A 10,676-nucleotide genomic window follows, 5' to 3' on the forward strand; every position below is an offset into this window, starting at 1 on the left:
CTCTCCTCATAAAAATTCAAAATTCAAAAAAATATCTTTCCCTTTTTCTCTCTCATCAAATTCGAAAATTTGAGTTGACTTTTTCAAAATTTTTTAAAATCAAGTTGTTTCTTATGAGTCAAATCAAATTTTCAATTTGAAAATCTTATCTTTTTCAAAATCTTTTTCAAAAATCAAATCTTTTTCATTTTTCTTAGTTATTTTTGAAAATTATAAAAATATTTTTCAAAAATCTTTTTCTTATTTTTGTATCAAATTTTTGAAAATAACATCACCAATTAATGTTTTGATTCAAAAATTTCAAGTTTGTTACTTACTTGTTAAGAAAGTTTCAAACTTTAAGTTCTAGAATCATATCTTGTGATTTCTTGTGAATCAAGTCATTAAATTGTGATTTTAAAAATCAAATCTTTTTCAAAAACTAATTTCAATCATATCTTTTCAAAAATATCTTCTTATCTTATCTTTTTCAAAAATATGATTTCAAAATATCTTTTCTAACTTCCTAACTTCTTATCTTTTCAAAATTGATTTTCAAAAATTGTTTCAACTAACTAACTAACTTTTTGTTTGTTTCTTATCTTTTTCAAAACTACCTAACTAACTCTCTCTCTCTAATTTTCGAAAATATCTTCCCCCTTTTTCAAAAATTTCTTTTTAATTAACTAATTATTTTAACTTTTGATTTTAAAAAAAATTTTCGAAAAAAATAAAAAAATTACTAACATTTTTCAAAAACTATTTTCGAAAATCACTAACTCTTTTTCAAAAATTATTTTCGAAAATTCCTTCTCTCTCATCTCCTTCTATTTATTTATTCATTCACTAACATCTCATCTCACATCTCTGCCCTCCTCACAGTTGTGTTTCTTTCTTTACATCACATTCTTTGTACCCCTCTTTTCTTCCACTCACAAAGGGATCCCTATACTGTGGTATAAAGGATCCATATTATTATTATTATTTTTTCTGTGCCCTGTTCTTTGTCATATGAGCAGGAGCAAGGACAAGAATATTCTTGTTGAAGCAGATCCAGAACCTGAAAGGACTCTGAAGAGAAAACTAAGAGAAGCTAAATTACAACAATCCAGAGATAACCTTTCAGAAATTTTCGAACAGGAAGAGGAGATGGCAGCCGAAAATAATAATAATGCAAGGAGGATGCTTGGTGACTTTACTGCACCTAATTCCAATTTACATGGAAGAAGCATCTCCATTCCTGCCATTGGAGCAAACAACTTTGAGCTGAAACCTCAATTAGTTTCTTTGATGCAGCAGAACTGCAAGTCTCATGGACTTCCATCTGAAGATCCTTTTCAGTTCTTAACTGAATTATTGCAGATATGTGACACTGTTAAGACTAATGGAGTAGATCCTGAAGTCTACAGGCTCATGCTTTTCCCATTTGCTGTAAGAGACAGAGCTAGAATATGGTTGGACTCTCAACCTAAAGATAGCCTGAACTCTTGGGATAAGCTGGTCACGGCTTTCTTAGCCAAGTTCTTTCCCCCTCAAAAGCTGAGCAAGCTTAGAGTGGATGTTCAAACCTTCAAACAAAAAGATGGTGAATCGTTCTATGAAGCTTGGGAAAGATACAAACAGCTGACCAAAAAGTGTCCTTCTGACATGCTTTCAGAATGGACCATCCTGGATATATTCTATGATGGTTTATCTGAGCTATCAAAGATGTCACTGGACACCTCTGCAGGTGGATCCATTCACCTAAAGAAAATGCCTGCAGAAGCTCAAGAACTCATTGACATGGTTGCTAATAACCAGTTCATGTACACTTCTGAGAGGAATCCTGTGAATAATGGGACGCCTATGAAGAAGGGAGTTCTTGAAGTTGATACTCTGAATGCCATATTGGCTCAGAATAAAATATTGACTCAGCAAGTCAATATGATTTCTCAGAGTCTGCATGGAATGCAAGCTGCATCCAACAGTACTCAAGAGGCATCTTCTGAAGAAGAAGCTTATGATCCTGAGAACCCTGCAATAGCAGAGGTGAATTACTTAGGTGAACCTTATGGAAACACCTATAACTCATCATGGAGAAATCATCCAAATTTCTCATGGAAGGATCAAAAGCCTCAACAAGGCTTTAATAATGGTGGAAGAAACAGGTTTAGCAATAGCAAGCCTTTTCCATCATCCACTCAGCAACAGACAGAGAATTCTGAGCAGAATCCATCTAGCTTAGCAAATTTAGTCTCTGATCTATCTAAGACCACTGTGAGTTTCATGAATGAAACAAGGTCTTCCATTAGAAATTTGGAAGCACAAGTAGGCCAGCTGAGTAAAAGGATCACTGAAATCCCTCCTAGCACTCTCCCAAGCAATACAGAAGAAAATCCAAAAGGAGAGTGCAAGGCCATTGACATAACCAAAATGGCCGAACCCAATGAGGGAGAGGAGGACGTGAATCCCAAGGAGGAAGACCTCCTGGGACGCCCAGTGATCAATAAGGAGCTTTCCTCTGAGGAACCAAAGGACTCTGAGGCTCATCTAGAGACCATAGAGATTCCATTGAACCTCCTTATGCCATTCATGAGCTCTGATGAGTATTCCTCTTCTGAAGAGAATGAGGATGTTACTGAAGAGCAAACTGCCAAGTTTCTTGGTGCAATCATGAAGCTGAATGCCAAATTATTTGGTATTGATACTTGGGAAGTTGAACCTCCCTTGTTCATCAATGAACTAAGTGATCTGGATCAACTGACATTGCCTCAGAAGAGACAGGATCCTGGAAAGTTCATAATACCTTGTACTATAGGCACCATGATCTTTAAGGCTCTGTGTGACCTTGGTTCAGGGATAAACCTCATGCCCCTTTCTGTAATAGAGAAACTGGAAATTTATGGGGTGCAAGCTGCTAGAATCTCATTAGAGATGGCAGATAATTCAAGAAAACAGGCTTATGGACAAGTAGAGGACGTGTTAGTAAAGGTTGAAGGCCTTTACATCCCTGCTGATTTCATAGTCCTGGATACTGGAAAGGAAGAGGATGAATCCATCATCCTAGGAAGACCTTTCCTAGCCACAGCAAGAGCTGTGATTGATGTGGACAGAGGAGAATTGATCCTTCAATTAAATAAGGACAACCTTGTGTTTACAACTCAAGGATCTCTCTCTGCATCCATGGAGAGGAAGCAGAAAGAGCTTCTCTCAAAGCAGAGTCAAACAAAACCCCCACAGTCAAACTCTAAGTTTGGTGTTGGGAGGCCACAACCAAACTCTAAGTTTGGTGTTGAACTCCCATATCCAAACTCTAAGTTTGGTGTTGGAGAGTCTCAACAAAGCTCTGCACATCTGTGAGGCTCCATGAGAGCCCACTGTCAAGCTACTGACATTAAAGAAGCGCTTGTTGGGAGGCAACCCAATTTTTATCTAACTATATTTTTCTTAGTTATATGTCTTTATAGGTTCATGATCATGTGGAGTCACAAAATAAATATAAAAATTGAAAACGGAATCAAAAACAGCAGAAGAAAAATCACACCCTGGAGGAAGCATCTGCCTGGCGTTCAACGCCAGAACAGAGCATGGTTCTGGCGCTGAACGCCCAAAATGGGCAGCATTCTGGCACTGAACGCCCAGAACAAGCATGGTTCTGGCGTTCAACGCCAGAAATGGCAACAAATGGGCGTTGAACGCCCAAAATGGGCACCAACCTGGCGCTGAACGCCCAGAGTTGTGTGCAAAGGCATTTTACATGCCTAATTGGTGCAGGGATGCAAATCCTTGACACCTCAGGATCTGTAGACCCCACAGGATCATCTCAGGATCTGTGGACCCCACAGGATTACCTCAGGATCTGTGGACCCCACAGGATCCCCACCTACCTCCACCCACTTCTTCTCACCACTCTCTTTCACACAACCCCATAAACACTCTTCCCCAAAAATCCTTCACCAATCACCTCAATCTCTCTTCCCCATCACCTCTTCACCACTCACATCCATCCACTCTTCCCCATAAACCTACCTCATAAACTCCACCTACCTTCAAAATTCAAAACCAATTTCCCACCCAAACCCACCCATATGGCTGAAACCTTTCCCCCCTCCCTTCCCTATATAAAGCCCTCCATTCTTCATCAAATTCACACAACACACCCCTCTACACCCTTCTTGGCCGAAACACTTCCCAATCTCCCTCTCCTCCATTTCTTCTTCTTCTTCATCTATTCTTTCTTTTATTGCTCGAGGGTGAGCAAAATTCTAAGTTTGGTGTGGTAAAAGCATAAGCTTTTTGTTTTTCCATTACCATTGATGGCACCTAAGACCGGAGAATCCTCTAGAAAGGGGAAAGGGAAGACAAAAGCTTCCACATCCGAGTCATGGGAGATGGAAAGGTTCATCTCTAAAGCCCATCAAGACCACTTCTATGATGTTGTGGCCAAGAAGAAGGTGATCCCTGAGGTCCCTTTCAAACTCAAAAGAAATGAGTATCCGGAGATCCGACATGAAATTCAAAGAAGAGGTTGGGAAGTTCTAACAAATCCCATCCAACAAGTCAGCATCCTAATGGTTCAAGAGTTCTATGCTAATGCATGGATCACCAAGAACCATGATCAAAGTAAGAACCCGGATCTAAAGAACTATGTTACAATGGTTCGGGAGAAATACTTAGATTTTAGTCCGGAGAATGTGAGATTGGCGTTTAACTTGCCCATGATGCAAGGAGATGAACGCCCCTACACTAGAAGGGTCAACTTTAATCAAAGGTTGGACCAAGTCCTTATGGACATATGTGTAGAAGGAGCTCAATGGAAGATTGACTCCAAAGGCAAGCCGGTTCAACTAAGAAGATTGGACCTCAAGCCTGTAGCTAGAGGATGGTTGGAGTTCATTCAATGCTCAATCATTCCCACTAGCAATCGGTCTGAAGTTACTATAGACCGGGCCATCATGATCCATAGCATCATGATTGGAGAAGAGGTGGAAGTTCATGAGATTATACCTCAAGAACTCTACAAGGTGGCTGACAAGTCCTCCACTATGGCAAGGTTAGCCTTTCCTCACCTCATTTGCCACTTATGCAATTCGGCTGGGATTGACATAGAGGGAGATATCCTCATTAAAGAGGACAAGCCCATCACTAAGAAAAAGATGGAGCAAGCAAGAGAGCCCATTCATGGAGCTCAAGAGGCGTATGAAGCTCATCACCATGAGATCCCGGAGATGCCTCAAATGCACTTTCCTCCACAAAACTATTGGGAGCAAATCAACACCTCCCTAGGAGAATTGAGTTCCAATATGGGACAACTAAGGGTGGAACATCAAGAGCACTCCATCATGCTTCATGAAATAAGAGAAGATCAAAAAGCAATGAGGGAGGAGCAACAAAGACAAGGAAGAGACATAGAAGAGCTCAAGGACATCATTGGTTCCTCAAGAAGGAAACGCCACCATCACTAAGGTGGATTCATTCCTTGTTCTTATTTCTTCTGTTTTTCGTTTTCTATGTTATGTGCTTATCTGTGTTTGTGTCTTCATTACATTATCATTAGTAGTTAGTAACTTTGTCTTAAAGTTATGAATGTCCTATGAATCCATCACCTCTCTTAAATAAAAACTGTTTTAATTCAAAAGAACAAGAAGTACATGAGTTTTGAATTTATCCTTGAACTTAGTTTAATTATATTGATGTGGTGACAATGCTTCTTGTTTTCTGAATGTATGCTTGAACAGTGCATATGTCTTTTGAAGTTGTTGTTTAAGAATGTTAAATATGTTGGCTCTTGAAAGAATGATGACTAGGAGACATGCTATTTGATAATCTGAAAAATCATAAAAATGATTTTTGAAGCAAGAAAAAGCAGCAAAGAACAAAGCTTGCAGAAAAAAAAAGAAAAAAAAATAATAAGAAAAAGAAAAAGCACGCAGAAAAAGCCAATAACCCTTAAAACCAAAAGGCAAGGGCAAATAAAAAGGATCCCAAGGCTTTGAGTATCAGTGGATAGGAGGACCAAAAAGAATAAAATCCTGGTCTAAGCGGCTAAACCAAGCTGTCCCTAACCATGTGCTTGTGGCGTGTAGGTGTCAAGTGAAAACTTGAGACTGAGCAGTTAAAGTCAAGGTCCAAAGCAAAAAAAAGAGTGTGCTTAAGAACCCTGGACACCTCTAATTGGGGACTTTAGCAAAGCTGAGTCACAATCTGAAAAGGTTCACCCAATTATGTGTCTGTGGCATTTATGTATCCGGTGGTAATACTGGAAAACAAAGTGCTTAGGGCCACGGCCAAGACTCATAAAATAGCTGTGTTCAAGAATCATCATACTGAACTAGGAGAGTCAATAACACTATCTGAACTCTGAGTTCCTATAGATGCCAATCATTCTGAACCTCAATGGATAAAGTGAGATGCCAAAACTATTCAAGAGGCAAAAAAGCTATAAGTCCCGCTCATTTGATTGGAGCTATGTTTCATTGATAGTTTGAAATTTATAGTATATTCTCTTCTTTTTATCCTATTTGATTTTCAGTTGCTTGGGGACAAGCAACAATTTAAGTTTCGTGTTGCAAAAACTTGGTATGCGAAATTGCTACTCAGGTTGTGAATTGTTGTTCGAAATTGATTCCCTGGCAATGGCACCAAAAACGGATGCACAGGACCATGGTCTAAACATATCTTCACAACTTCGCATAACGAACCAGCAAGTGCACTGGGTCGTCCAAGTAATACCTTACGTGAGTAAGGGTCGAATCCCACGGAGATTGTTGGTATGAAGCAAGCTATGGTCACCTTGTAAATCTCAGTCAGGCGGATATAAAACAGTAATGGGTTTTCAAAAATAAATAATAGAATAGGGATAGAAATACTTATGTAATTCATTGGTGAGAATTTCAGATAAGCGAATAGAGATGCTTTTGTTCCTCTGAACCTCTGCTTTCCTGCTATCTTCATCCAATCAGTCTTACTCCTTTCCATGGCTGGCTTTATGTGATACATCACCATTGTCAATGGCTACTTTCGGTCTTCTCTCGGCAAAATGATCCAAATGCCCTGTCACGGCACGGCTAATCGTCTGGAGGCATCACCCTTGTCAATGGCTTCATCTTATCCTCTCAGTGAAAATGATCAACGCACCCTGTCACGGCACGACTATTCATCTGTCGATTCTCGATCATGCTGGAATAGGATTTACTATCCTTTTGCGTCTGTCACTAACGCCCCGCAATCGCGAGTTTGGAGCTTGTCACAGTCATTCATTCATTGAATCCTACTCGGAATACCACAGACAAGGTTTAGACCTTCCGGATTCTCTTGAATGCCGCCATCATTCTAGCTTACACCACGAAGATTCTGGTTAGGAGATCTAAGAGATACTCATTCAGTCTAAGGTAGAACGGAAGTGGTTGTCAGGCACGCGTTCATAGGGAATGATGATGATTGTCACGTTCATCACATTCAGATTGAAGTACGAATGAATATCTTAGAAGCAAAACAAGATGAATTGAATAGAAAACAGTAGTACTTTGCATTAATCTTTGAGGAACAGTAGAGCTCCACACCTTAATCTATGGAGTGTAGAAACTCTACCGTTAAAAATATATAAGTGAAAGTCCAGGCATGGCCGAGAGGCCAGCCCTCAAACGTGATCTAAGATAGCATACAAATGATCAAAGATACCTAATACAATAGTAAAAGGTCCTATTTATAATAAACTAGCTACTAGGGTTTACAGAAGTAAGTAATTGATGCATAAATCCACTTCCGGGGCCCACTTGGTGTGTGCTTGGGCTGAGCTTGAGTGTTGCACATGTAGAGGCCATTTGTGGAGTTGAACGCCAGGTTTTGATCCATTTCTGGCGTTCAACTCTGGTTTTGGATCCTTTTCTGGCGCTGGACGCCAGATTTGGGCAGAGAGCTGGCGTTGAACGCCAGTTTGCATCCTCTAAACTTGGCCAAAGTATGGACTATTATATATTGCTGCAAAGCCCTGGATGTCTACTTTCCAACGCAATTGGAAGCGCGCCATTTTGAGTTCTGTAGCTTCAGAAAATCTATTTTGAGTGCAGGGAGGTCAGAATCCAATAGCATCAGCAGTCCTTCTTCAACCTCTGAATCTGATTTTTGCTCAAGTCCCTCAATTTCAGCCAGAAAATACCTGAAATCACAGAAAATACACAAACTCATAGTAAAGTCCAGAAATGTGAATTTAACATAAAAACTAATGAAAACATCCCTAAAAGTAACTAGATCCTACTAAAAACATACTAAAAACAATGCCAAAAAGCGTATAAATTATCCGCTCATCAGCCACGTTAGAAGCCACGTTAACCTAGTTAACGTGGACTCTAACGTGAGACCTAGGGGCACATTGGAACGTTAGTGACAATGTTGAATGTCACTAACGTTCTCGAAGGATGGCAAAGGCCACGTTAGAAGCCACGTTAACCTAGTTAACGTGAGCTTTAACGTGAAGCAAGAAGGGGCACACTGGAACGTTAGTGATAATGTTGAGTGTCACTAACGTTCTCGAAGATTGACAAGGCAACATTAAAAGCCACGTTAACCTAGTTAACGTGGGTTTTAACGTGAGGTAAAAGGGGTGCATTGGAACGTTAGTGACAATGTTAAGTGTCACTAACGTTCCCGAACTTGGACTTTCACTAAATGATTAACACTCCTTACGCCCTGAGCTTAAGTCTCTGCCAACTCCGCACTTTCTCTCTGCAAGTAAAGCCAAGCCCAATTAAAGAAAGGAACTGCTTCAAACTCAAGATCCAAAGGCCCAAGACTTGAAGAGTGAAATAGAAGCTGAGAAGAGTAGTATATATAGGAGTAGCTTTGAATTGTAAAATAGTTCTGGAGGCTGAAGAACCACTCTCTGTATTTACTTTCTTTGCAATTTCTAGTTTTATGATGTATTCTCCATCTTTGTTTTCATTTTCAAGAGCTATGAACAACTAAACCCTTTTCATTGGGTTAGGGAGCTCTGTTTTAATTTGATGGATCAATACTAATTTTCATTGTTCTTCTTCTATCTTTCTTCTACTTTTCTGTTATTTACATTCCCACCATTTTATTTTCTGCAACTCTCAACCCAAATTCTGGATTCGCTCAACTAGAACATTCTTCTAATTAAAGTTGCTTGATCAATCAATCCCTGTGGGATTCGACCTCACTCTATTGTGAGTTTTTACTTGACGACAACTTCGGTACACTTGCCGAAGGGAGATTTGTTGAGAGACAAGTTTTCCGTGCATCAAGTTTATGGCGCCGTTGCCGGGGATTGATTGTGCATCAACAATGATTGGATTGGAAGATCACTAGATTGAGCATTTTATTTTGTGAATTTCATTTTTCTGTTTGATTGATCTACTTTTTGTTTTAGCTAAACTTCTTCCCCTCTCCATCTACTCTTTTGTTTTTCTTTGTTATTTTCAATTCTGTTTGCTAACCCACTAACTGTTTGATATATTGCATCAGCCACAACTAACATCAATTCTGACACAAATACTGTCTGCACCTATATTTTCTGCTTGTACTTGTTGGTTGTATGACAGGGAGAAGAAGCGGGGCTTCAACTTCCTTTGATTCTGAACCAGAGAGAACCTTCCTTAGACTAAGGAGGGAAGCAAAAGGAAAACGAGTAGTTGGTGCTGAAGAAGAAGAGGAACAGTTTGAGGAATACTTTGAACCAAACATGGAAGTAAACATGGAAAATCATCATGAAGAAGAGATTCACAACCATGGCAGAGGAGGTGGAGCAAATCGTGCTGGGGAGGATAGAAGAGTTTTGGGCTCTTACATTAATCCAAACCCAGGCAATTGTAGAAGTAGCATCCAAAAACCAACAATCCATGCCAACAACTTTGAACTTAAACCACAGCTCATCACCCTTGTTCAGAACAACTGTTCGTTTGGAGGAGGTGTTCAAGAAGATCCCAACCAACATTTGACCACCTTCCTGAGAATATGTGACACAGTGAAATCTAATGGTGTTCATCCTGACGCCTATAGATTGCTCTTATTTCCCTTCTCACTCAGAGACAAGGCAGCCAAGTGGCTGGAATCCTTCCCAAGGGAGAGCTTGACAACTTGGGAGGATGTGGTGAATAAATTCTTAGCAAGATTATACCCTCCTCAACGAATCAATAGGCTGAGAGCTGAGGTTCAAACCTTCAGGCAACAGGATGGTGAGACTCTGTATGAAGCATGGGAGAGGTTCAAAGACTTAACAAAGAGGTGTCCACCTGACATGTTCAACGAATGGGTCCAGTTGCACATTTTCTATGAAGGGCTCTCTTATGTGTCAAAGAAGGCAGTAGACCATTCATCTGGAGGGTCCTTGAACAAGAAGAAGACCATTGAGGAAGCCATAGATGTTATTGAAACAGTAGCAGAAAACGACTACTTCTATGCTTTCGAAAGAGGGAACACAAGAGGAGTGATGGAGCTAAACAATGTAGACGCTTTGTTGGCCCAAAACAAGCTCATTACCCAGCAGCTGGCTGACCTCACCAAGAAGATGGAGATGAACCAAGTAGCAGCAATCTCCACTTCATCAACAACACAAGAAGGAGTAAACCAAGAAGCAGAAGGGAGTCAGGAGCAAGCCAACTACATTGGGAATTCACCAAGGAAAAACTATGATCCATACTCCAAGACTTACAACCCTGGATGGAGAAATCACCCGAACTTTGGGTGGGGAAGTGAGCAAG

General features: G+C 40.0%; 1 non-coding gene across 1 annotated transcript; it reads right to left on the bottom strand.

The window, feature by feature from the left end:
• Positions 1 to 10,111: 10,111 nt before the first annotated feature.
• Positions 10,112 to 10,215, bottom strand: LOC112731786 (small nucleolar RNA R71). The gene has a single exon (XR_003167545.1). It is a non-coding gene; the product is annotated as a small nucleolar RNA R71 (small nucleolar RNA).
• Positions 10,216 to 10,676: the final 461 nt, after the last annotated feature.

Source organism: Arachis hypogaea, chromosome 12 (genome assembly GCF_003086295.3).
Source record: "Arachis hypogaea cultivar Tifrunner chromosome 12, arahy.Tifrunner.gnm2.J5K5, whole genome shotgun sequence".
Lineage (NCBI taxonomy): Eukaryota > Viridiplantae > Streptophyta > Magnoliopsida > Fabales > Fabaceae > Arachis > Arachis hypogaea.